The sequence below is a fragment of the Schistocerca serialis genome, chromosome 3 (assembly GCF_023864345.2).
Source record: "Schistocerca serialis cubense isolate TAMUIC-IGC-003099 chromosome 3, iqSchSeri2.2, whole genome shotgun sequence".
Taxonomy (NCBI): Eukaryota; Metazoa; Arthropoda; class Insecta; order Orthoptera; family Acrididae; genus Schistocerca; species Schistocerca serialis.
Window position 1 is genome coordinate 169,906,034 of NC_064640.1, and position 24,272 is coordinate 169,930,305.

General features: G+C 42.3%; 1 long non-coding RNA gene across 1 annotated transcript in view; it reads left to right on the top strand.

Annotated features, from left to right (window-relative positions):
• The window catches only part of LOC126469885 (uncharacterized), a 102,974-nt gene that overhangs the window by 10,926 nt on the left and 67,776 nt on the right, over nt 1-24,272 (top strand). The window lies entirely within an intron of this gene.

Sequence of the window (24,272 nt, forward strand, 5' to 3'; positions counted from 1 at the left end):
TCTCAAGTTTACACTTTGAAATTGACCCTGCAATTATTAGTTCATTACAACAATATACAAACAAATGGCATGAGGTTTCTATATGACATTAATTTGTGAAAGTTTGTTTCATATATTTGAATTTCATAAGCATCCTTCATGAATAAAGATAAACTTCTGAAATTAACTTGTGATATTAAATACTTATTGAGAGAATGGGATTGTCATCTGTGAAAGGTTGCACAGTGGTTAAGACTGTTTAACTTCTTTCAGGTGTGAGTGGGTTATAAATTTCAGTCATCGTACCGATTTGGGTATTACGTGGTTTCCTTCAAGCCTTTGAGGCAACTGCTGGGATGGTTTGTTTGAAAAACACATGTCCAGTTTCATTCCCCATCCAAGGCAGCAGCAAGCAGTTCAGTCTGTGCTGATTTCAATGTAGATTTTCTAAGGGACTGTGAGAGGAAAGATGATCTGGAGACCTTATTTGGATCGTAGAATTTCATCTCGGTAATCAACTTTCCAGCAAGGATGGATAAAAACAGTAGGATCGTAATTGATAATGTTGTCTTTGGTGAAACTTAAAGCAAGAAAAGAACTGTTTACCCGGTAACAAATACGGTCTCTGAGCTTAATGCGCAGACCCTATGGCTACTCCTCCCTCAGTGGAAATCAGTTACACTATGTGATTAAAAGTATCCAGACACCTGGCTGAAAATGAATTAAAATTTCTTAGCGCACTCTGTCGCTAATGCTGGAATTCAGTATGGTGTTGTCCCACCCTTAGCCTTGATGACAGCTTCCACTCTCGCAGGCATACGTTCAATCAGATGCTGGAAGGTTTCTTGGGGAATTGCAGTCCATTCTTCACAAAGTGCTGCACTGAGGAGAGGTATCGATGTCGGTCAGTGAGGCCTGGCACGAAATTGGCATACCAAAATGTCCCAGAAGTGTTTTGTAGGATTCAGGTCAATACTCTGTGCAGGCCAGTCCATTACAGGGTAGTTATTGTTGTGTAACCACTCCGCCACAGGCAGTGCATAATGAACAGGTGCTCGATCATGTTGAAAGACGTAACCGCCATCCCCGAATTGCTCTTAAATGGTGGAATGCAAGAAGGTGCTTAAAACATCAATGTAGACCTGTGCTGTGGTAGTGTCACGCAAAACCACAAGGGGTGCAAGCCCCCACCATGAAAAACACGAACACTCCATAACACCACTGCCTCCTAATTTTATTGTTGACACTACACAGGCTGCCAGATGACGTTCACCAGGCATTTGGCATACCCACTCCCTGCCATCGGATCGCCACATTACGTACCGTGATTTGTCACTCCACACAATGTTTTTACACTGTCATCCAATGTTTAGGCTCCTTACACCAAGCAAAGCGTCGTTTGGTATTTACCGACATGATGTGTGGCTTATAAGCAGCAGCTCGACCATGAAATCAAAGTTTCCTCACCTCCAATGTAACTGTCATAGTACTTGCAGTGGATCCTGATGCAGTTTGAAATTCCTGTGTGATGTTCTGGATTTAGAGATTGGCAAACTCGTTCATCCTTAGGAACTAGTTTACAGGTGATGGCTCCTTTTTGGGAACTGTTCGTGTTTACTCATACACCATTCATTTGTGTTGTGTATGGTTTTTATGAAAAATTTAAAATTAGTAGTGTAGGTGACTGAAGGATGGAAGGTGCCAACTGGGGGCATTTGCCTCCCCCCTGAAGTACAGAGTTTTTGTTCGTTACAGAATTCTCACACACTTGTAGAAGTAATTTCCATGATTTTGCAAAACTTCTCATTTAGCCAAGTGTAGTGTCATGTGGTTGATCGCAGTGAAATAATATAAGGTGGGGCATGAAAAACCGGCCTCAAGTACAGACTGCTTGTCAGTTATGCATGATTTGTTGACCACTACGAGCAGAATAGATAAACATGTAATAATTAAGCAGTAAAGAAATAACAAATAATCTAATGGAAAAAAAAAATTTTTTTTGAAACAATCTAACTGGTGGGTTACAGTGAGCAGTCTAGTACTCAGGCCAATTTTTCGTGCACCACCCTGTACCACAGAAATAATATTGTGGATGCTACCATATTGTCTTTACAAAATATGAGACCAGACTCTCGATTATGGAGTGCGGGCTTCATTCAGTTGTAAGTCGGTCTGCCTTGCATAATAATGAACGTGGTGTTTTACCTTAGATCGAAAAAAAGATGGAAAATGAGCACTCGTGTGTGCCTTCCTGACTTCTTTTGCATGTGTATTAACAAAAAAATTGCCTCTGTATGTCTTCTGCTGTTTATTGAAATAAAGAAGTAAGCTGATGTGCCCTTTTGTTACTTGAAAAGATGTATGCATTACACACGACTTAATTTTTATGTAATTTACGCTACATTTTAATTACCGGTTTTGGGCGCTGAATAGGATATGAAAAGAACCAGAAGTCCAGAGTTGAAGAAAGGTTTGAAACAGATCTAGAATAAGCATGTGCAGCAGACGAAACGAACAACTAGATACTGAAGTAACTAGGAGCAGTCGGCAGTGGAACTGTGATGAGTGGCCACATGGAGGACGATGGGTCTGTCTGAGGTAGACCGATACAGAGACAGAGAAGGGAAGGAGACTGAGACTGGCCGATGTGCCGTTGTGGGAGTGAGACCGAACATTTCTTGTCCCTGGGAACTATAAGTAGAAAGCCGCAACCAAAGTGAACTATGAAAGACCATTCATTAGAATTTGTTCCTCGCCCCTTCTGCTCATCTTGGTGAACCGTTCCTTTGGACCCGTCTGTTTGCGAATGACCCATCTCTAGTCTGACTAGATGTCTGCCTATTACACATTAAGACCCTTTTCAACTGTTGGCGATCTATCAGAAGACGAGGTCGGCCTGTACGGTTTTGTGCTGTATGTGTCCCTTCACATTCCCACTTAACTATCACATTGGAAACAATGGGCCTAGGGATGTTCAGGAGTGTGGAAATCTCGTGTACAGACGTTTGACTCAAGTGACACCCAATCACCTGATCACGTTCGAAGTCACGTAAGTTCCGCGGAGCGCCCCATTCAGCTCTCTCATAATGTCCAATGACTATCGAGGTCGCTGATAGAATACCTGGCAGTAGGTGGCAGCACAATGCACTTAATATGAAAAACGTAGGTTTTTGGAGTGTGGCCAGATACATTTGAGCACATAGTGTACAATAACTAATGACAAATGTTTTTAACAATTTTTACAAGGGAGAACCTGGGATGAAATTTATAATGCTAACATAAAATTGAATCTAGTCCATGATGAATTCATATTATTTGGAAATGGCTTTCCACATAAGCAAATCAGACAAGACAGTGAACAGCTGTGTAAAAAAAACCATTGCTCACTAGAGGTATGATAAGTATCTTCTTAAAGGAAAAAGGAATGGGGAAGTTTATATTTTGGCAAGAACAATACTCTGAAGCGCCGAAGAAACTGGTGTAGTCATACATGTTCAAATACAGTGAGTGATATGTAAACAGGCAGAATACGATGCTGTGGTTGGAAACACTTGTAAGACAAGAAGGGTCTGGTGCTTTTGTTAGATCGGTTATTGCTGCTCCAATTGAGGTCACCAATATTTAAGTGAGTTTGAACATGTTGTCATAGTCGGTGCACGAGCGATGGGACACGGCATCTCCAAGGTAGCGATGAAGTGGGGATATTTCCATACGACCATTTTGTGAGTCTACTGTGAATATCAGGAATCCAGTAAAACATAAAATCTGGGACATCGCTGCAGCCAGAAAAAGATCCCTGCTAGAACGGTCCCAACGATGACTAAAGAGAATTCTTTGATGTGACAGAAATGCAACCCTTCTGCAAATTGCTGCGGAATTCAGTGCTGGGCCATCAAAAAGTGTCAGCGTGCGAACCATTCAACAAAACATCATCGATATGGGCTTTTGGAGCCGAAGGACCTCTCGTGTACCTTTGATGACTGCATGACACAAAGCTTAATGCCACACCTGGGCCCATCAACACCGACATTGGAATGTTGATGACAGGAGACATGGTGCCTGGTCAGATGAGTCTTGTTTCAAGTTGTATCGCACGGATGGAGATGTATGGGTATGGAGAAAACATCATGAATCCATGGATCCTGCATGCCAGCAGGGGACTGTTCAAGCTGGTGGAAGCTCTGTAATGGTGTGGGTTGGTTGGTTGGTTTAATTGGGGGGGGGGGGGGGGTAAAGAATGATGTGGGGAGTGTGCAGTTGGAGTTGTAGGGGACTCTTGATATGTCTAGACACTACTCTGACAGGTGACACGTACGTAAGCTTCCTGTCTGATCACCTGCACCAATTCGTGTACATTGTGCATTCTGATGGACTCTTGCAGCTCTGGCAGGACAATTTGAAACCCTACACATCCAGAATTCTTACCGAGCGGCTCCAGGAACAGTCTTCTGGGTTAACACTTCTGATGGCCACCAAACTCCCAGGATGCCTTGCAACGAGCAGTTCACAAGAGATGTCCACCCCTTCGTACTCTTATGGATTTATGGACAGCCCTGCAGGATTCATGGTGCCAATTCCATCCAGCACTACTTGAGACATTAGTAGAGTCCATGCCACATTGTGCTGCAGCACTTCTGTCTGCTTGTGGGGCCCCTACATGATATTAGGCAGGTGCACCAGTTTCTTCAGCTCTTCACTGTAGATATCCTGCAGTAGTTGCACACTGTAAACAATGCTCCAAATTGCTATCAAAGGTTATTAAAAAAATCAAGGAACATGCATGTAATGTCATAAATCAGTAATGCAGACAACAGATTGAAAGCTATATTAAATGTAATGAAAAGAGGGACAAGACAGCCAGCCACAGCACAGGGTAACGTCACTGCTGAACTGAATGGAAGGGCTATAAATGGTGGGTCACAGGTAGCAAATATATTTAATAATCATTTTTTAAATATAGTAGAAAGCATAGAGACAAACAGTTAAAGAGGAAAAATAACTGCAGTATATTAAAAAAGCAACTCTCATAAAATTCAGTCAGCTCCCTTGACCTTCAAACCCACAACAGCTCTGGTGGTAACCACCCCATCAATGCAGCTGAAAATAACTCTGACGTCACCAGGGAAGAGGATACCTGCCAAAGTGCCCTACACCGAGAATGAAACAAACCAGCAGTATACCATCAATCCTTGACTGAAAGAGCCTCAGGCTGCTGGTCTGGTTTGCCCCAGAATTGAGAACAGGAAAACGTGCTGATTCCAAAACTGCACAGGTGCAAGTAGGAAAAAAATCAAAGTGAATCGGTGTTCAGCTAGTTTGGTCAATCTGCCCCCCCCCCCCCTCCCCCCTCCTCTCTCTCTCTCTCTCTCTCTCTCTCTCTCTCTCTCTCTCTCTCTCTCTCTCTCTCTCTCTCTCCCCCCCCCCCCTCTCTCTCTCCCCCCTCCCTCTCCCCCCCTCTCCCCCCTCTCCCCCTCCCCAAGGAATACCAATGAACAAACGCACATTTCTGTGGAGCCGACTCAGCAGAAACGTAACTTTTACTTGGCTGCTCTGTCAATCCTAGTCTGATGTTCCTTCAGTGGAACTGTAATGGCTGAACTGTCAGTTAATGCTATTTACTCAGCGGTTGGTGTGGCATTTTAGGAGACAAGTTACTTAGAGACCTGACTCCCTACCATAAAAAATTACAAATCCTATTGTAAAAATTGCGGTTAATGCTGAGAGGCTGTCTAGGAAAGTCAACACGCCCATAGGCTCTGATACTTCCAGTGAGCAGGTACCGCTAATTACTGTGTTACAGGTGGTGCTCTCTGTGCCAACCTCTTAGAGTAGCAGCATGTAACATTTGTCTACCACCGGACAGATTCTTAGCATATCATGAGGTGTTGGAGCTAGTGGAACAGCTACTTCGACTCTTCCTCGTACTGGGGGCTTCAATGCCTTCAATCCTCTGTGGGTTGTCAAAATCACACCTGGCTGGGGCCAAGTGATAGCAAAGTTAATTTCAGAAGTGGAAGTATGCTTACTTGAGATTGGAGCTGCAACAAATTTCAGTACGAGGTTGAGGGTTTGATTCTGAGTCGAGGTGTATTTATTTTTATTTACCGATTTTATTCTGTCCTACAATACTGTGGCGTACACCGTTTCTTAAGCCACATTTACCCGTCATTTACATAATACTGTATTTTGTAATGGTGAACATAACAAAAACGTGGGCAGACAAGTCAGAAATACAGTTGATACAGATGATTTGTTTTAGGACACAACTACTACAAAAAGAATACAGATTTGGAGATGCTAAAGATGATTTCGCAGTTAAATAACTGTCGACTAGTCATTTATACTATATGCAGTATGTCTGCTCAGGTGTTACATATTAGCAACCAGTGAAAAATAATTATTTCAATGTTAATGACCACACGACATACAAATTAATACATTGTCCTCAGAGCAGATGCTCAAAGTGACCGCCAGCATGTCCAAAAATTGTGTGACCCGCTGGATTGTACACTCTGGACCCTTTGCAATGTGTCTGCATCCACAGAGACAAGAGCAGCTTGAACATGCCATATCAACTCGTCTACGTGTGTCAGACGAGTAGGATACATGTGCTCCGTAATGTGTCCCCACAGGAAGAAATCCAGGGGATTTAGGTCAGCTGAACGCAGAGGCCATACAACTTGACCTCTCCGTCAGTGCCATTTCCCTGGGTATGTTCTGTCCGAGTACAGTGACACATGAAATCCAATAATGTTGGAACCATAACCTCCGCTGAACGTGAGATGGAACATCTTGCAGTATTTCAGGCAAATAATTTGAGGGGAAGGCATTCGACTCAGTTCCGCACTGTTGCTTGCTACAAGAAGTGCGCGCTTACGGTCTATCCAATGACATATGCAGTTAGATAGAAAGTTTTATAACAGACAGGAAGCAGTATGTCGTCCTGAATGGGGTAACTTCCACAGAAACAAGAGTAACTTCAGGTGTGCCGCCCGGCAGCGTAATAGGTCCTCTGCTTTTTACGATTTACATAAACGATCTGGTTGATGGTATTGACTGTGGCCTTAGACTGTTTGCCAGTGATGCTGTAGTCTACAGGAAAGTAGTATCACACGAAAGTTCTGAACAAATCGATGAGAATTTGCTGAAAATAAATGCGTGGTGTAATGACTGGCAGTTATCTCTCAATATTAGTAAGTGTAACCTACTGCGTATAACAAGGCGAAAATCCCCGTTAATGTAAGAGTACAAAATAAATGATCAGATTACGCAAGTAACGGGTAAGGCGAACTCTAGATTGCAGTTTATTGGTAGAATCCTGACGCGATGCAGTCATTCAACAAAGGCAATAGCTTAAAACACGTTAGTTCGTCCAGTCTTGGAGTATTGTCCGTCTGTATGGGGCCCTTACCAGTTGGGTCTGATTCAAGAGATTGATAAAGTCCAAAGAAGAGCGGCAAGATTTGTGACTGGTACATCTAGCCATCACGAGAGTGTTACAAATCTCATAGAAAGTTTGAAGTGGGACACACTTGCAGATAGACGATGCGCTAAACGCAAGGGGCTGCTCTCTAAATTCCGAAATACAATCTTCACTGAGGATGTAGAGCATATATTATTACCACCAAATTTCAAATCGCATAATGATCATCATTCAAAGATAAGTGAAATAAGGGCTTGTATTGAGGCGTTCAGTCGTTTTTCCCTCGCGTGATCCGTGAGTGGAACAGAGGGGGGGGAAATATGACTTTGTGCCCTCCGCCACACACCGCTTGGTGGCTAGTGGAGTATATATGTAGATATAGATTTAGATACCATATGCAGTCAACCAATTCGGCAACATGTAGGGACCCAAACTCCTGTCGCCCAGTATTCCGGCCTAGACATTGAAGCTGAGGTGAACTTGATATCCACGGTCAGGAGTGACGTGCGGGTTGGCATCATACCCATGGTGGGGGCTGTGCTTATTGAAAACACCCTCAAGAGTGAACGCTGTTTCATCTGACCATATTACGGTGTTTATGAAGTCATTGTTGGCTCACTGCTGTTGTTGGAACCATTCACAGAATTCCATCCACAAATGACCTGCAGGATGCAGATGTTGCTCTGAACAGTAATGCTAGGGGTGATGCCCATGCCTGTGCAGCATGTCAATGGCCATGTGTTGCAAGGTACACAGCTGCCTTGCTATACTGTTTACTTCACTCAAGTTCTTTGTGTATGACCTCCAGAATAGCTTCCTTAGTAGCTCCAAATGACAAAACACATTTTTATCTGGATAATGTCAATGAGGAAAGTGGGAACACCAGCCTGGTTATCAGTTGCATCAATGACCAGAAGCATATCCTCTTGTTCATCGTTTGTGTATATGATACATCTGCCACTGTTTTAGAATAACACAAGAAGAAAATAAGATACATGTACGAATGTCTAAGGTCCTAAAGAAATGTAATGGACCTGAACATGGCAAGAATAATAGTTGGTACTACTCACTGGGACCATTGGGGGAGGGCACACACTAAACAGGTTTGGAATCTAGTAGATGCAGTGGTCCGAAACAGGTCATGTCCACAATGTGCAAAAGGTTTCTTTAAAAGCTGACCATTGAAAACAATTGTACTTCCATTTCTGTGCTCGTAGTTAGTATTTGTAACCATGAACCATGTAACTTGCCATTGGTGGGGAGGCTTGCATGTCTCAGCGATACAGATGGGTGGTTTCTGAAGAGGGGCAGCAGCCTTTTTCAGTAGTTGCAGGGGCAACAGTCTGGATGATTGACTGAACTGGCCTTGCAACATCAACCAAAACAACTTTGGTGTGCTGGTACTGTGAATGGCTGAAAGCAAGGGGAAACAACAGTCTTAATTTTTCCCGAGGGCATGCAGCTCTACTGTTTTGTTAGATGATGATGGCATCCTCTTGGGTAAAATTTTTGAGGTAAAATAGTCCTCCATTTGGATCTCCAGGTGGGGACTACTCAGAGGGATGTCATTATCAGGAGAAACAAAACTGGCATTGTACGGAATTAGTGAAATTCAGTGGCAGGAGGAACAGGACTTCTGGTTAGGTGAATACAGGGTTGCAAATAAAAAATTGAATAGGGGTAATGCAGGAATAGGGCTACTAGGAACAACGTAGTGAATGCATTATTGAAGCCAAGATAGAAACAAAGCCCACACCCACCACAGTAGTAAAATTTATATGCCAACTAGCTCTGCATTTGATGAAGGGAGTGAGGAGATAAAAGAAATTATTCAGATAGTAATGGCAGATGAAAATTTAATTGCAATGGGGGACTGGAATTAGATAGCAGGAAAAGGAAGAGAAGGAAAAGTCATACGTGAATATGGACTAGGGGAAAGGAATGAAAGACCAAGCAGCCTGGTAGAATTTCACACAGAGCATAATCGTAGCTAACACTTGGTTTAAGAATTGTGAAAGAAGGTTGTATACATGGAAGAGACCTGGAGACTCTGGAAGGGGAAGGGAAAGAGAAAGGAAACTGAACTGAACTGGAAGGTTATTGGTCCCATCGGATTAGGGAAGGATGGGAAAGGAAATTGGCCATGCCCTTTCAAAGGCACCAGCCCGGCATTTGCTTGAAGCAATTTAGGGAAATCGTGGAAAACGTAAATCAGGGTGGCCAGATTTGGGTTTGAATCCTCATCCTCCTGAATGAGTCCAGTGTGCTAACCACTGAAACACCTCACTCTGCACAAAATGGTCTTTGTTTTCTTCTTTTGTCTCTGTGTAAGCTTACAACAAATAATTGTTTCTGTTGAGAAGCAGAAGTGTTTTCACACTGGTCAAGAGAGTGCTGGTCTGATTTAAGTGTTTTCTCAACATTATTTTTCTTTCTCCACCTGACTTGATAATTACAAAATCTGCAGATTACTGATTGAGACCTTTCGTGGGTATTCATAGCTGTGTAGCCCATACTTGACGTTGCTGCAGATAGAACCAATAGGGTACTTAGCATAGAAGTAGAACCAAAAATAACTATTCGCATCCTAGGAGAGAACCTCTGGCGTAGTCGAAATCCAGTGACAGGTTTTGTTTTCATGTGGCTCTATAGTGCAGAGTGTGAATACTATAAATGGACAGTTGACAGGGTGTGTAAATAAACTAGAATTATCAAAATAAGAAAAGAAAACTATCGGCAACACGCAACACAAAGCGTTCTCGAATGGCTACTGAGTAATCACTAGTTCAGGCCTGATGTCTACCAGTATTTGACATGACCATAGTTGAAAACATCTGCCACCTAAACTGTCACATTATACAAAGTTTTGAACTTCAGCTAGAAGACAAATGCCCACATTTTTCTGTTCTAAGGTGCTAGGTTCAGTGGCTTAGTCGTACATTGCATTATGTAGTGTGTATCTTATGCAGACCATTCAACCACTCAAGTTTGGTGTGGCACCAGAGCATAGAGAATACTGATACTTTGTTGCATTTGTGCACTTTTTATTTTGCATAAACTTTCTTTCACCAAATAATGTGCAATATCAGTAATGAAAAATTGGTTATATTTTTTATATTTATATCCAGAAAAGAAAACCATTTCCAACTACCTCCAATAAAATAGCTCATCTGGCTAAAATTTGCTGTGAAGTAGCATTTATTAGGTACATTCACACTTATAAAGCAGAATTCACATTTACGCAGATGTTAATTTTCCAGCTCCCTACTAACAACAAATGATACATTTTAAATCACTTGTAACAATAGTTATGCATACTGCAAATGCAGCTGAACCAAGGGGATCATTAATTCTAGACAGTGGGTTTTCCATTTAAGGTCGTGATCTATAGCCCTGAAAACTCGGCTTTTTCTACTTAGTGTATGTCATTGTTCCAGAAACACGATTTTGATAGCTTGTGCAGTTTTATGAGAAGTACTCAACTGTATGACTGAGTCTTGTCAAAGTCCAGTGATAATCCATTTGCCTTGAACCATCTAGTGATATTATCAAATATTTAATTATCTGCCATTTTCAGTAATGGGTGTGATACTATTTTTTATTCCTATAACTGTATCATTTACAAAATGAAAAGTTTTGGATCTTATGAAACTGCAAGTGAGAAATGTGTATCAGAAACAGAGAACCATCAAACAAGCATTGCAATACAATGTGTGATTGCTTCAGATTCTGATTGCATGTTTTTGAGTTTGACATGGAACTCGTACACATTACTTTCTGTCTTATGGATAAAATAGAAACCATAAGCTTGCTGTCTACTTTTCCACAATATTTTAACTTTCGCAAAAGGGTACCATGGTTCACACAATCAAAAATCCATAGGAAAGTCAAAGCATCCCAGTGGTGGTAATTTAAGATTTATTGATGTTGGTACCAACATCAACAGTTTTGCAGATGTGTTGCTACTGTGACTGTTCTTGTATCAATCGGAAGGTCACCCTGATGTTCGTGAGCACTGCATACAGGTGGAATGCCACACGTTGATAGATTGCAGTGTTACAATTGAAGGTAAAGCACTAGTTGGGACACGTGAGTGATGTCTGTGTAACAGTAGAGTGATCATCCGTCATGCCATGAAGGATAATTACAACAAATGATTGGGTTCACATCAGTGTTAAGCACAGAAGGCTTGTTGATTAGGGATGTTGCTCGACATGTGTACTGGAGTCAAAGTAACATGGTGCAGCTATGCCATCAGTTTCAATGGACAGAAAGTGTTCAGGACTTAAACTGCACAGGTCATCCACATTTGGCAGGTGCCACAGGATGATAGATACCTTCGACTTCAGAGTCGCAGGAACCCTGAAATGAATTTGGTGTTCAAAGAGGATACAGGGCATCGTGTATCGCATCAAACTTTGAGGTGTTTACATGTTGCAAATCTCCTTTCTCAGTGACCATAGTGGGTACCAGGTGTACACCACAAAAGCATGGACTCCGTTGCAATGGGCAGGAAATGATGTAGAATGGACGCCCCAGAATTGGCTGTGAGTATTGGTTACAAATGAAACTCAGATGTGTTAGTACTCTGATATTCGCAGACAACATCTTTGCAGACAACCTGGTGATATTGAACACCTCCAACACTGACTCCCCACATGTGCAACAAGTTGGTGTAGTAGTGATGTTCTATTGTAGCATTTCATGCGGCCATTGTAAACCTCTCGTGGTTGTTGAGGGCAATCTCAATGCTCTGTGGTACTTGGGATAAGATTTTGCAGGCAATAGTGGGACCGTATTGCCAACATTTTGGTCACAATTTCATCTTGATGGATGATAACTCATGGGGCCATCGTACTGTTCTTCTAAACTTACTCCTTCACCAGACTGGAGTGTCCTGCCTGCTCCCTGGACCTGAACCCAATCTAAAATGGGTAGGAGCGATGGATATGAGCCGTTTTTTGATGTTGACAATGACCACATACTCTGCGCGACTTACGCAGAATTGCCATTGAAGAGTGGGGCAGTTTGGACAAGGGCAGGTGGATGATACCATTGGCGATATGCCAGGATGGATCCAAGTCTGCATCTGAACAAGGGAACGTTCCACCATGTGTTATTACCATTGTTCAGGAATGCTGTGGAAACCCCTCATGGGAAACACAGTTTTGTCACTACAGTTTTTTAATTCTGTGATCAGGACACATTCCAAATGCATAAATACATATGCACCAGAGCCAAGTTTTGTTTGCTATGTCACAAATTTCAAAATAAAGGTGCCGTGCAAAAAGTGTGTGTGTGTTTTTGTTTTACGACAAAGTAAATATAGCCTGTTTGGTTCACAGTCCTTTTTGAAATCCAAACTGTTTGTTGACTGATTCTTCTATCACTTCTTGTTAGAATGATTTCGTAGTTATGATTGGTAAGAACAAAATTGTGGATATTACAAAATACTGTAGAACAACTGCAATGTCTTTTCATTTATAATCCTGTACAGTTTGTTACTGACTGTTTTTCCATACTCTGTGTTCATAACGTCTATTGTACTTGGTCTTCTCAAAAATACTGGCAGTAACGAGATAGCTCAGAAATTCTTTACTACTGTTTTCTCATTTTTGTGAAATGCCATTAAAACAGCATATTGAAGTATCTTTTGGAGAATGTTACTGGAAAAGATTCATTATATCAATAACTCAATATATTAACAAGTTCAGCTGATCACTTGTCACCAATTTGCTACTAATTTCTTCATAACCACTTAAGGGTGTTGAGAACATTGAAAACTTATTTCCTAGATGGAGGTTGAAGTTGAATGAGGGATGTCCACAAATTAAGTTTCATTCATGTGTGTAGTGTTTTTTCCACAGCAGCTCTAAAATAGCAGTTTGGCATGTGCATGGTGATTACTTTGTGTCAACAAGGAGATAACAACTAGAGTTGGTTGTGTGGTGTTTCTACTGTATAGCATTCGCTCAAAATGGTGAAGGTGATGGAGACATCCCGATGTTGGTGGTATTTGACCTGCAATTGTTTTTCTGAATGTGAAGAACACTAAACCAATTAGCTTTCATGAATAGATTTGTGAAATTTGCAGAGAGGATGCAATGAGTGATTCAATGGAAAGGAGTTGGATGTAACAGTTCAGTGAAAGGTGTGTTAAAGTGTGTTATGATGAATGAATTGGGAGGCCATATTTGGTTAATGAATTGGTTCGTGCTGTTGAAAAACTGGTAAAGAAAAACAGCAAGTTTACGGTAGCTGATGCTTCTAAAAACTTTACACAGATTTAAAGACCACTTCTTCATGAAATTCATTCTGAAAAACTGAACTTTTAAAAACTGTGTGCTCGTTGTGTGCCAGAAACTCTTATAGAGCAATGCAGAAAAACACCATGTGGATAGTGCATGTGACTTTATGGCTCACTACAACAAAGACAATTATTATTTTCTAATCAAGATACACCTAAATCGAAACAGTAATCAGTGAAATGAAAACACAGTTCATCGCCAGTAAGGAGCAAATCTTGACACCTAGAACAGCCATGTGCAGAGTCGTTCGAGAAAATTTAACGATAATGAGGTCAAATAATAAGTTACCACATGGTTCACAACACAAGCAGCAACATTCTGTGAGGAAGACCTACAAAAACCAGTGTCATACTGTCTCTACAAAATGGTGAGAGCTAAGTAGGAAGCTAGTTTAAGATTTTTATTTAATTTTCTCAATAAATAGTTTTTCTTTACCTGTACTAATTTTGTTTTCATGACCAGGGGAACTTTGTTTCTGTATACACCTCGTATCAGCTACTGGGAGAAAAAAGTTGTTAGAAGTTTCTGCAGTTTTGGGCCCTCTTCAGTTGGCTCATTATCTACTTTTAAAGAAACCTCTATTATGAAAAGAATAGTTGCTACTCACCATGCTGAGTCACAGATAGGCACAACAAAAAGACTGCCAGAAAAAGAGCTTTCGGCCAACAAGGTCTTTGTCGAAAAGACAAAATGTGCTCTCTCTCTCTCTCTCTCTCTCTCTCTCTCTCTCTCTCTCTCTGTCAAGAGGTTAGACAGTGTGTGGGGGAGGGAGGGGGTAGCGTAAAAAGAGAAAAGTAGGAAAACTGGGTGTGTAGGTGGAGTAGAGAGCTGTGTAGTGCTGGTATGGGAACAGGGAAGGGGCTAGATGGATAAAGACAATGACTAATGAAGGTTGAAGCCAGGAAGATTACTGGAAGGAGGCTAGATTACAGGGAGAATTCCCACCTAGGCTATTCAGAAAAACTGGTGTTGATGGGAAGGTTCCAGATGGCACAGGCTTTGAAGCAGTCTTTGAAATCAAGAACGTAGTGTTGGGTGGTGTGCTTACAAACAGGACTGTCCAGTTGTTTCATGCCACAGTTTGTCATTGGCCATTCATGCGGGCAGGTAGCTTGTTGGTTGTCATGGCCACGGAGAATACAGCACAGTCGTTGCAGCGTAAATCACATGACTGGTTTCACAGGTAGGCCTGCCTTCGATGTTATGGGTGCTGTTTGTGACTGAACTGGAGTAGCTGGTGGTGGTGGTGGTGGTGGTGGTGGTGGGGGGAGAATGTGTGGGACAGATCTTGCATCTAGGTCTATTAGAGGGATATGAACCAGGAGGCAAGGGGCTAGGAGCAGCGGTTGTATAGGGATGTACAAGGATAATGTGTAGGTTTGGTGGGCGGTGGAATAAAATTGTGGGAGGGGTGGGGAGGATAGTTGGTAGGATAGTTCTCATTTCAGGGCACGATGAGAGGTAGTGGAAAACCTGGGGAGAATGTAATTCAGTTGCTCCAGTTGTAGGTGAGGGGAATACTTCTCTGTGGCCAGGCGGTGGAACTTTGGAAGGCGGAGAGCAACTGGAAAGATACGGCATGGGAGATCTGTTTTTGTACAAGGTTGGAAGGGTAATTACGAACTGTGAATTCCTCAGTGAGATTCTTGGTATATTTTGAGGAGGACTGCTTGTCATGTACATCCTCCCACCACCACATAGACCAATCCGGTCGCAAACATCACCTGTCCAATCAAAGGCAGGGCTGCCTGCGAAACCAATCATGTGATGTAGAAGCTAAGCTTCAACCACTGTGCTGCATTGTCCGTGAGCATGACAACCAATAAGCTGTCTGTCCACATGAATGGCCACCGTTCTTGCGTGCTCCCACAAGCAGCACTTTACTGTTCTCCACTGTGTGTGTGTGTGTGTGTGTGTGTGTGTGTGTGTGTGTGTGTGTGTGTGTGTGTGTGTGTTTGTTTGTTTGTTTACAACAAAGGCCTTGCTGGTACAAATCTCATTTTTCAACAGTCTCTTTGTGGTGCATATCTGTGACTCAACATCTCCACGATATGGTGAGTAGCAACTATCCTTTTCATAATATTGTTACATTACATCCTGGGTTTTCCATTGTTTAAAGGAATCTGTTCATTTTCTTAATTCATTTTTCCTGGCTCTCTTCTTGAAATAAAGCTAAGAAGTACCCCTTTCAGTGCATGCATGTATGCTCATAAATACGTATTGCCTCTTTATTTCCACATTGATCACTTCCAATGATATTGGTTAGTTGGAAATGAGCTGATTCTCTTCAGACAAGTGTACTTGCAATAGAGAAAGCTGAGACTTGCCTGGGAACATAACTGCCTCTGAATAGTAATTTCTTGATTACTTCAGACTGTCTCAGTGACAGTGGAAAGTTAACTCAGATAAACAACCTTCATTAAGGCACCTGTGAACTGTATTAGTGGATGTATGTCAGTGACTGCAAATTGGAGTACTTGGACATGCTGAATTTGATAAGACCAAAGTAGAGCAGCCACACAAGTATGTAAGATATGTGTGGTCAGTAATGCAAACAGGTAGAACTTTGAAAAAAATCGACTTACTCCCACTACCTACAGACATGAGAATAGCCACTCAGCACCTTGGAACAAAAGTTCTCTTTATTTTGCACACCATTGTGTTACAGCACATAAATGATGGTTGTTTACCAACTTGACTGTTTCTTTCATTAACCTCAGTTAAGGCTTACTGGGGCTTGCAGGGATCTGTCAGAGTGGACTCTTATTTTCCGAACTGCTTGTGGAACTGAAATGAATCCTTCAAAATTTTCTTTTCCTCCTCCCAGTGGAAAGGGTGGGCCTCTGGAAGGTACTAACACTCAAACTAATAAGAGGGCAGATGCAAGATTAAAGCAGTACACAACAGTAACAGAACTCAGGCCAGTAATCAGAATGTGTGTGTAGTTATAAAAAGAAAAGAAAGAAGTTTCGATAAAATCTTGCCTTACTGCATCCAGAAAGGCTTAAAAGGAATTGTTGCGATTCTAAAATCTGTAAAGTGGTTGTGATATGTGACTGTGTTGGTTGAAACATCAGTTCCCAACAAGCTGTTAACCTACAAAGTGCTAAATGCCTGGGAATATGCCTTCAACAGAGAGTTCCACAGCACTTTGAACTTCAGCAAAAGTTCTGTATCGTGTAGGGACCTAGTTGCTATACCTATCAAACAACTGAAGAGTGAGTAGACTCTGGAGGGAATTGTTGATGTTCAGAACATTATGAAAAGGTTGGATGGAGACCTGGTGAAATCTGACTCTTCCATTCTTCCCTTCAGTACCCAAAAACTACCAGAGCACATCAAGGCAGGCTTTCTTTGCCTAAACATACAGCTGTATGTCCCAAACCTGATAAGCTGTTTTAAATGCCAGCATTTTGGGCATACAACCTTAGGATGTAAAGGAGAAGCGACGTGTAGCAGCTGCAGTAAGGCTGCTCGTGGAGTTGGTTGCTCATCTCCTGCCAAATGTGTCAGCTGCTCTGGAAACCACCCTGTTTGGAGTAGGGACTGCAGAATCTTTCTAGAGGAACACAAAGTACAGGAAATGAAAACAAGGCATATCCCCTAAGAAAGCTACTGTAAAGCAGCAATAACAGGTAAAATCAAGTAGTAAACCTTTGGACCATATCAATGAGATTCTACCTGATGCTTCATCTGACTTTCCCAGAGCTGAGGTATGTGTGGGGCAATCGTATCACCCCGCGACTGAACCTCTACCCTCTGCAGTCTCCCACCACGGCAGAGAGACAGGATGAAGGTGAGGACGCACGTAGTCCATCAACAAAGGAGGTGGCTTACAAAACACTCATTCGACCTATACTTAACTATTGCTCATCAGTGTGGGATCCATACCAGGTCGAGTTGACAGAGGAGATAGAGAAGAGCGGCGCATTTCGTCACAGGGTTATTTGGTAAGCGTGATAGCGTTACGGAGATGTTTAGCAAACTCAAGTTGCAGACTCTGCAAGAGAGGCGCTTTGCATCGTGGTGTAGCTTGCTGTCCAGGATTCGAGAGGGTGCATTTCTGGATAAGGTATCGAATATATTTCTTCCCCCTACTTATACCTCCCTAGGCGATCACGAATGTAAAATTAGAGAGATTCGAGTGCGCATAGAGGCTTTCCGGCAGTCGTTCTTCCCGCGAACCATATGCGATTGGAACAGGAAATGGAGGTAATGACAGTGGCACGTAAAGTGCCCTCCGCCACACACCATTGGGTGGCTTGCGGAGTATAAATGTAGAGTGTAGATATAGATGTGGTGAAACTTTGTCTACTATCTCTGCATAAACCACTGTGTGTGTGTGTGTGTGTGTGTGTGTGTGTGTGTGTGTGTGTGTGTGTGTGTGTGTGTGTCCAGGTGACCAATCAGTTGTACACATCTGAGCTACGGGGCTATGTACTCCATAAAAGAATGACCTGAGTGGAGAGCGAGCTCGAAGCAGAGTACGTATTTTTACCAGTACAGACTACCATTCCTCGCTTCTCACTTTCAACGAATTGACAGTCAGTTGCCATATCAGTGCATGTGTACTATCCATTGACAGTGTGTTTCCTTTACCTGCTGCCACTTGATGTGCTCGGCAAAGAGGCTCTAAACGATCTTCTTGCACAACTCCTCCCACCCCTTCATCCCTTGTTGGTGATTGTAATGTACACAGTGGGCGTTGGGGCTGCGCAACTATCTGTCTCAGGGGTAGAGCAATTGAGAGGCTTGTCATATTGTCATGTGTATTTGCTAAATATGGGATAGAGCCCGCACTTCAGCACTGCAGCCGAGTTGTTCTCTGTCGCCAGTCTCTGTTTGCTCCCTAGCACTTTCTCACATGACGCAATGCGAAGTGATCAATGACTTGATTGGAAGTGGTCACTTCTGGATCTTAATTCACCTGCCAGATAGTGTGGAACGTGAAAGGAAACTGCCACATTTGGTGCTCAGTAGAGCAGGCTGGACACTTTACAGGCAGCTAGTCCAGTATGAACATAAAGTCAATGTTGAAGAATGGGTGGATCATATTACCAAAAGGATCCACCATGCTGCTGCAGCATCCAATTCTCAGTCCACAGGACAATTGAAGCGGCAGCCTGCCCCTTGGTGGAGTGACAAATCCCGCTCTGCAGTCAGGACTAGCATGTGGCTCTGTTCAAGTGCCAGCCAACTGAAGAGAATCTTGCAGCCTGGCAAGGGTGAAATGTTGCTGGATTATTCAAGAGAGCAAGGAGAGATCGTGGCAACAGTTCCTGAACACCATTAATCATTCCACAGTGACCTTTGTTGTATGGGAAACCATCAGGAGAATTTCTGGGAGGGGGGCAAGGTGCCCCATGGCTGCTGTAATGGGGAACAGCACTCTTGAAACCAGTCCACGAGATGTTGCCCAAACTGTGGTGGCCTATTTTGCCACCACCAGTCAGGATCCAGGTTTCCAGCATCATAGAGCGGTTGCCTAGAGGAGCTTCCGGTCCACCACTGATGAAGATTACAACTGCGCATTTTCAATGTGGGATATGGATTCTGCATTGCCTGCAGCTTATGACATCCCCTGGTAATGACAGTACATTACAGTATGCTACTGTACCTCCCAAAGTGAAACAAAGATATGCTCCTTGCACTTTAATGCAATTTGGGCATCTGTTCACTTTTCCGACTTGTGGCCTGAGGCAATATTAATTCCTCTTTCAAAACCCGGGAAAGACCATACCTGCCCAAGTAGTTACCGTAGTGTTGGTCAACCACTGCCTCATCTGGATCTTAGAATCGAGGCAACTCCTTAATCGCTTTTAGTGTGGGTTCAGGAGGTATCTCTCCACCTTTGATAACCTGGCCCTCCTGGAGGTGGCTACACAACAGGGTTTCATGTGCCAGCATCACCTTCTAAGTATATTTTTTGACATTGAGAAGGCCTATGATACTATTTGGAGACATCTAATGCTCGAGTAGATTTGTGAATGGGGTTTTCATAGTTGTCTTCCCATTTTTATTCAGTCCTTTCTCTTGCCACAGTATTTTCGACATTGAGTCATGACATCCTGTCCGATCGCTTTGAGCAGGAGAACGGTGTCCATCAAGGTAGTGCTTTAAGTGTGACTGTCTTTGCTGTAGCTGCTAATAGCAGTATGCCAGTAGTGAAAACTTCTGTCCAGTGTTCTTTGTTTGTGGTAAACTTCTGTGTTTTGCTCTTCTTCAAGCCCTTCAACGACAACACAACAGTTGCAACTAACTCTTCAATGTTTGGATGAATGGGCACAGAAGAGCGTTTTTAAGTTTTCATCCAAGAAATCTGTGTGGGTTCTTTTTGACTGTTCTCAGTCATTTTTAACTTTGAGTTGGGAATGAAGGACTCTGTTCTTAAATTACACACACAGTGGGGTTTCTGGGCCTCATATTTGACTGCAAACTTACGTGGTTGACACATCTTAAGGAACAGAAAAAATAGTCCCTTAGAGCTGTATTTTAAAATGACTCAGCCACAGTACATGGGGAGCAGACAGGACTTGGCTGCTACAGTTTCACCGATCATTTGTGTGATATGGGCTAGATTAAGGATGGGCAGTGTATGGGTTTGCGAGACCCTCTTATTTAAAGATGTTGGACGTGGTGTGTCCTGAAGGGATTCAGTTGGCCATTGGGGCATTCAGAACAAGCCCCATACCAAACCTCTATGGAGAGGCTGGTGAACTGCCACTTCCCATCAGGCAATGGCTACTTTATGGGGTGCCAGGCATATCAAACACTGTTCACACCATACACACCCAAATACTGTACCAATTCTCAGCCTCCATTGCAAAGGCTTTTTCGTAACCAGCAATGGACAATAAGGCCCTATGGTATTCACGCACAGGGTTGCCTTATAGAGATGGGTGTGAAGGGTCTCAATATTTCGCATAGAGGTTGTAGCAGATTTCCACCTTGGCTCCTCAGGAGGCACAGATTTATTTTATACTTGACCAATTTGAAGAAAGATAGTACACCAGATTTTACATTTCACTCAGTTTTTTTAACGTTTTAGATATGCATCACGATTTCACAGTAGTGTACACAGATGGCTCCAAACAAGAGAATTACATTGGCTGCTCTGTTGTGTTCCCCAACCGTGTCACTAGGATTCGCCTTCGTAACATATACCATTTTCTCAGTGGAGCTCCACAGAGTCCTGAAGGCACTGGAGCAGATGCGATGTATTCAGGGCAAAAGGTTTCTCATCTGCTCAGATTCCCTTAAGTGCCTTACAATTCTTAAGGAACCTGTACCCAGCTGAGAAGCTGGCCTAACTGATACATGATCAACTATACTTGCTCCAACGGCAGGGAAAGCAGGTGTCATTCTGCTGGATGCCATGTCATGTAGGGATATGGGTGTAATGAAGAGGCAGATTGGGCTGCCAAGGAGACCTGCAGAGGACATGATATGGCACGTTGCCCTTTTCCCCCGCAGGCTATCATTTCTGTGCTACACAAGTAGTTTCTGCTGTTGTGGGATGAGGCTTGCCTGGCAGTAACAGACAATAAGCTACAGTTGGTGAAGTCAGCTGTCTGGCAGTGGCATTCATCCTGCCAGTTGCTTACACGGGATGAAGTGCCCTTCACACGTCTTTAAATTGGGCCCTTCCCTCTTACACATGACTTTTTACTACGCCGAGAAGATATCGCGTTTTGTGATGCTTGTGGCATGCAAATCTCTGTACACCATATTCTAACAGATTCTACTGTGACACAAGGGAAGAAGCAAATATTGGTGGGAATCTGCCCTCTATTTTAGCTGATGATGAGACAAAGTTTTGTGATGTCTGGACTCCTGGCTAAGCTTTTAGGCTGGATGTTTTAGTGTGTTGCAGAGTATCTGGCTCCTGCTCTTTTATTCTTGCAGTCAGCCGCAGTCAGCCAGTGACATCCATGTGCTTTATTGTTTTAGCTCTTTATACCAGTTTCTTCCTTTTTAGCTCGTCTGAATATTGGTGATACTATGTTCGGTGCTTCTATGTGGGAACACATAGTATTACAACTTCTGTTACCTTTATTTTATGTGCTGTGTTATACTCCTCTTTAGTGTATTTCACTGACATTTGTCTCAAACTGTTTTGGCAGACAGGTACTGCAAATCCACAGTATTCCTTAGAACTGAGATGCAGTGATACTGACGGATCATTGTGGGGAGCATACTGCTGTTTAAAATGTATATAAACACCTTCATTTTTATTTTTCCACCAGCTAAAATATAATGGTGAAGGTGCAAACCAAAAAGAAATCGGCCCAAGGCTACCATACCGAGTCCTCCAAATTTTTCTGTTGCTCCAACATCTCACATAAGTACTACTTTCCAGGCACAAATGTATCATTACTAATCATTCCATAGAACCTTCTGCTGCTCCACAAGCAAATTGCAATAACACATGCACCACCCTGAACAATGTCGCACATTTGTGTATGCAGTTGGTGGTTTACAGAAGTCAACAGGATCATGAAAATGTCTTTTGGTCTCTTAATGGATAATTCTTTCATTGACATAAGTATTTGATTTGCTATGAAGATTCAAAATAGGTTTTGTTTGTCTGCTTTGAACAGTTGACATGAGTCGTGCATTCCTTGCGTGTTTCCCTGATCTTTCTGTATCAAAATACAGGGTGTATACGCTCCGGGAAAAACCCGGGCATATTTTCATCCAGGAGAAAACTGGGAAAAACCCTGGAATTTTTTAGAATTTTGTAAATTTTTCATTGTTTTAGTCTTCAGTTAAATTTTTGTAATTTTGACTGGTAGGAACTGATAAATAGCAAAATGTGTCAAAGGCTTTAGGACAAAGACTGCGGAATACTTAACAACAATAAACTGCTGCTGATGAGCGCGACATCACAGCCGTATACATAAAGTTCGTATGAGCAGTTGCCTGCAGGCTCATGCGCATGAGCAGGTGAGTTGCGTATAGGCAGTATCTTCTCCCGCTTCCGACTGTTTGAAGTGTGGCTGTTAACTGTATCAGCAATGGTAACAAGTATCCAGATGCTGCCTGGAAAAATTGTTCTGGTGCGGCCAAGCTGCCAGATTCGCTCATACGTGGAGCAGTCTGGGTTGTAGTAGGGAAGGGGTTAGTCTACACATGGGCCGTGTTTACGTTTAGTGATTTTGCTTTTCCTCTTCGTTTACATTTCTCATGTCAAATGAAAACAAAACAGGTTTGTGTGGCTGGGAGCTGTCAAGTGACTAAAATACATTCACATAATTATGGAAGGCTAAAATATGTTATTAGTTACAGTTTTGTTTCCATGTCTTTGGCAGTTGAGTATTAGTCGCCTTGCAGAACAGTGAAGTAATTTTTGTCGGTTTACTAAAAAAAATAAAGTGGCTTTTATTGATCTTTTCTGTTGAGGCAGTGAATTTATTAGAAATGAAGTCTTTCATTCCACACTATTGGTTAGTTTAAACTGTTCACTGAATTTCAAGTGCACTTTTTCATCTTCTGGCATGTATGGCATTGATATAGTAGAGTACTGGCACTCAAAGAAAATTTGCATCCCGAAAACAGCAATGTAAAGCTTAATATCAGGTTTGGCCCACTTCATTGTGAACCCAGACATATGAATGTGTACTTTAAGCTAATTACGCATTTTAGTATGGTTTACGAAATTCTGATGCTCCAGTATCCTCTGATGATCTATTCCTTTTGCGATGTCGTGTAAGATCTCTCACTGCAGCCACCCAAGCTCAGTAACGCCTGTTTTCTGGTGCTCTGTGGCAACTGCCGAAACGAAACTATTTCTAACAGGTTGCTGGAAAATACTGTGAGTGATGCTGTGTAAAGTGTTACTTTCAAAGTAATTTTCCTTTTACAGAAGATGAGCTATGATGCGTGTGAGAATGTGCAATGAATTTCTTAAATCGCAGAGTGTGTGACTTTTATCTAAAACTTAACACACTGAGGACCGGCCACTTAGAAGAATTTCACGCTCAAAACAGCAGACATCAATATCATTATTTAAAATTTTACTGGCACATTTGGGTGATGTATCTTAAAGTGTAACACACACAAAAAGACATAATATTATATGTGAAAGCTTAGCTTTTCTTGTAGCTACACTATGTACATTAACTTAAACCATTAACTTTTTCTATTTGTTGTTCACGCTATGTAACAATGATGTTGCTATTGGCTGACTAGATCACGTGTTGTATGCTCTGAACATCTGTTGCCTGTCATTGGCTGGTGCGATCACGTGACATGAGATATTATTGATCTGCATCTACATCGACACTCTGCGAATCACATTTAAGTGCCTGGCAGAGGGTTCATCGAACCACCTTCACAATTCTCTGTTGTTCCAATCTTGTATAGCACACAGAAAGAATGAACACCTGTATCTTTCCGTACTAGCTCTGATTTCCCTTATTTTATTGTGGTGATAGTTCCTCCCTATGTAGGTCGGTGTCAGCAAAATTTTTTTGCATTTGGAGGTGAAAGTTGGTGATTGGGATTCCGTGAGAAGATTCTGTCGCAACGAAAAACACCTTTCTTTTAATGATGTCCAGCCC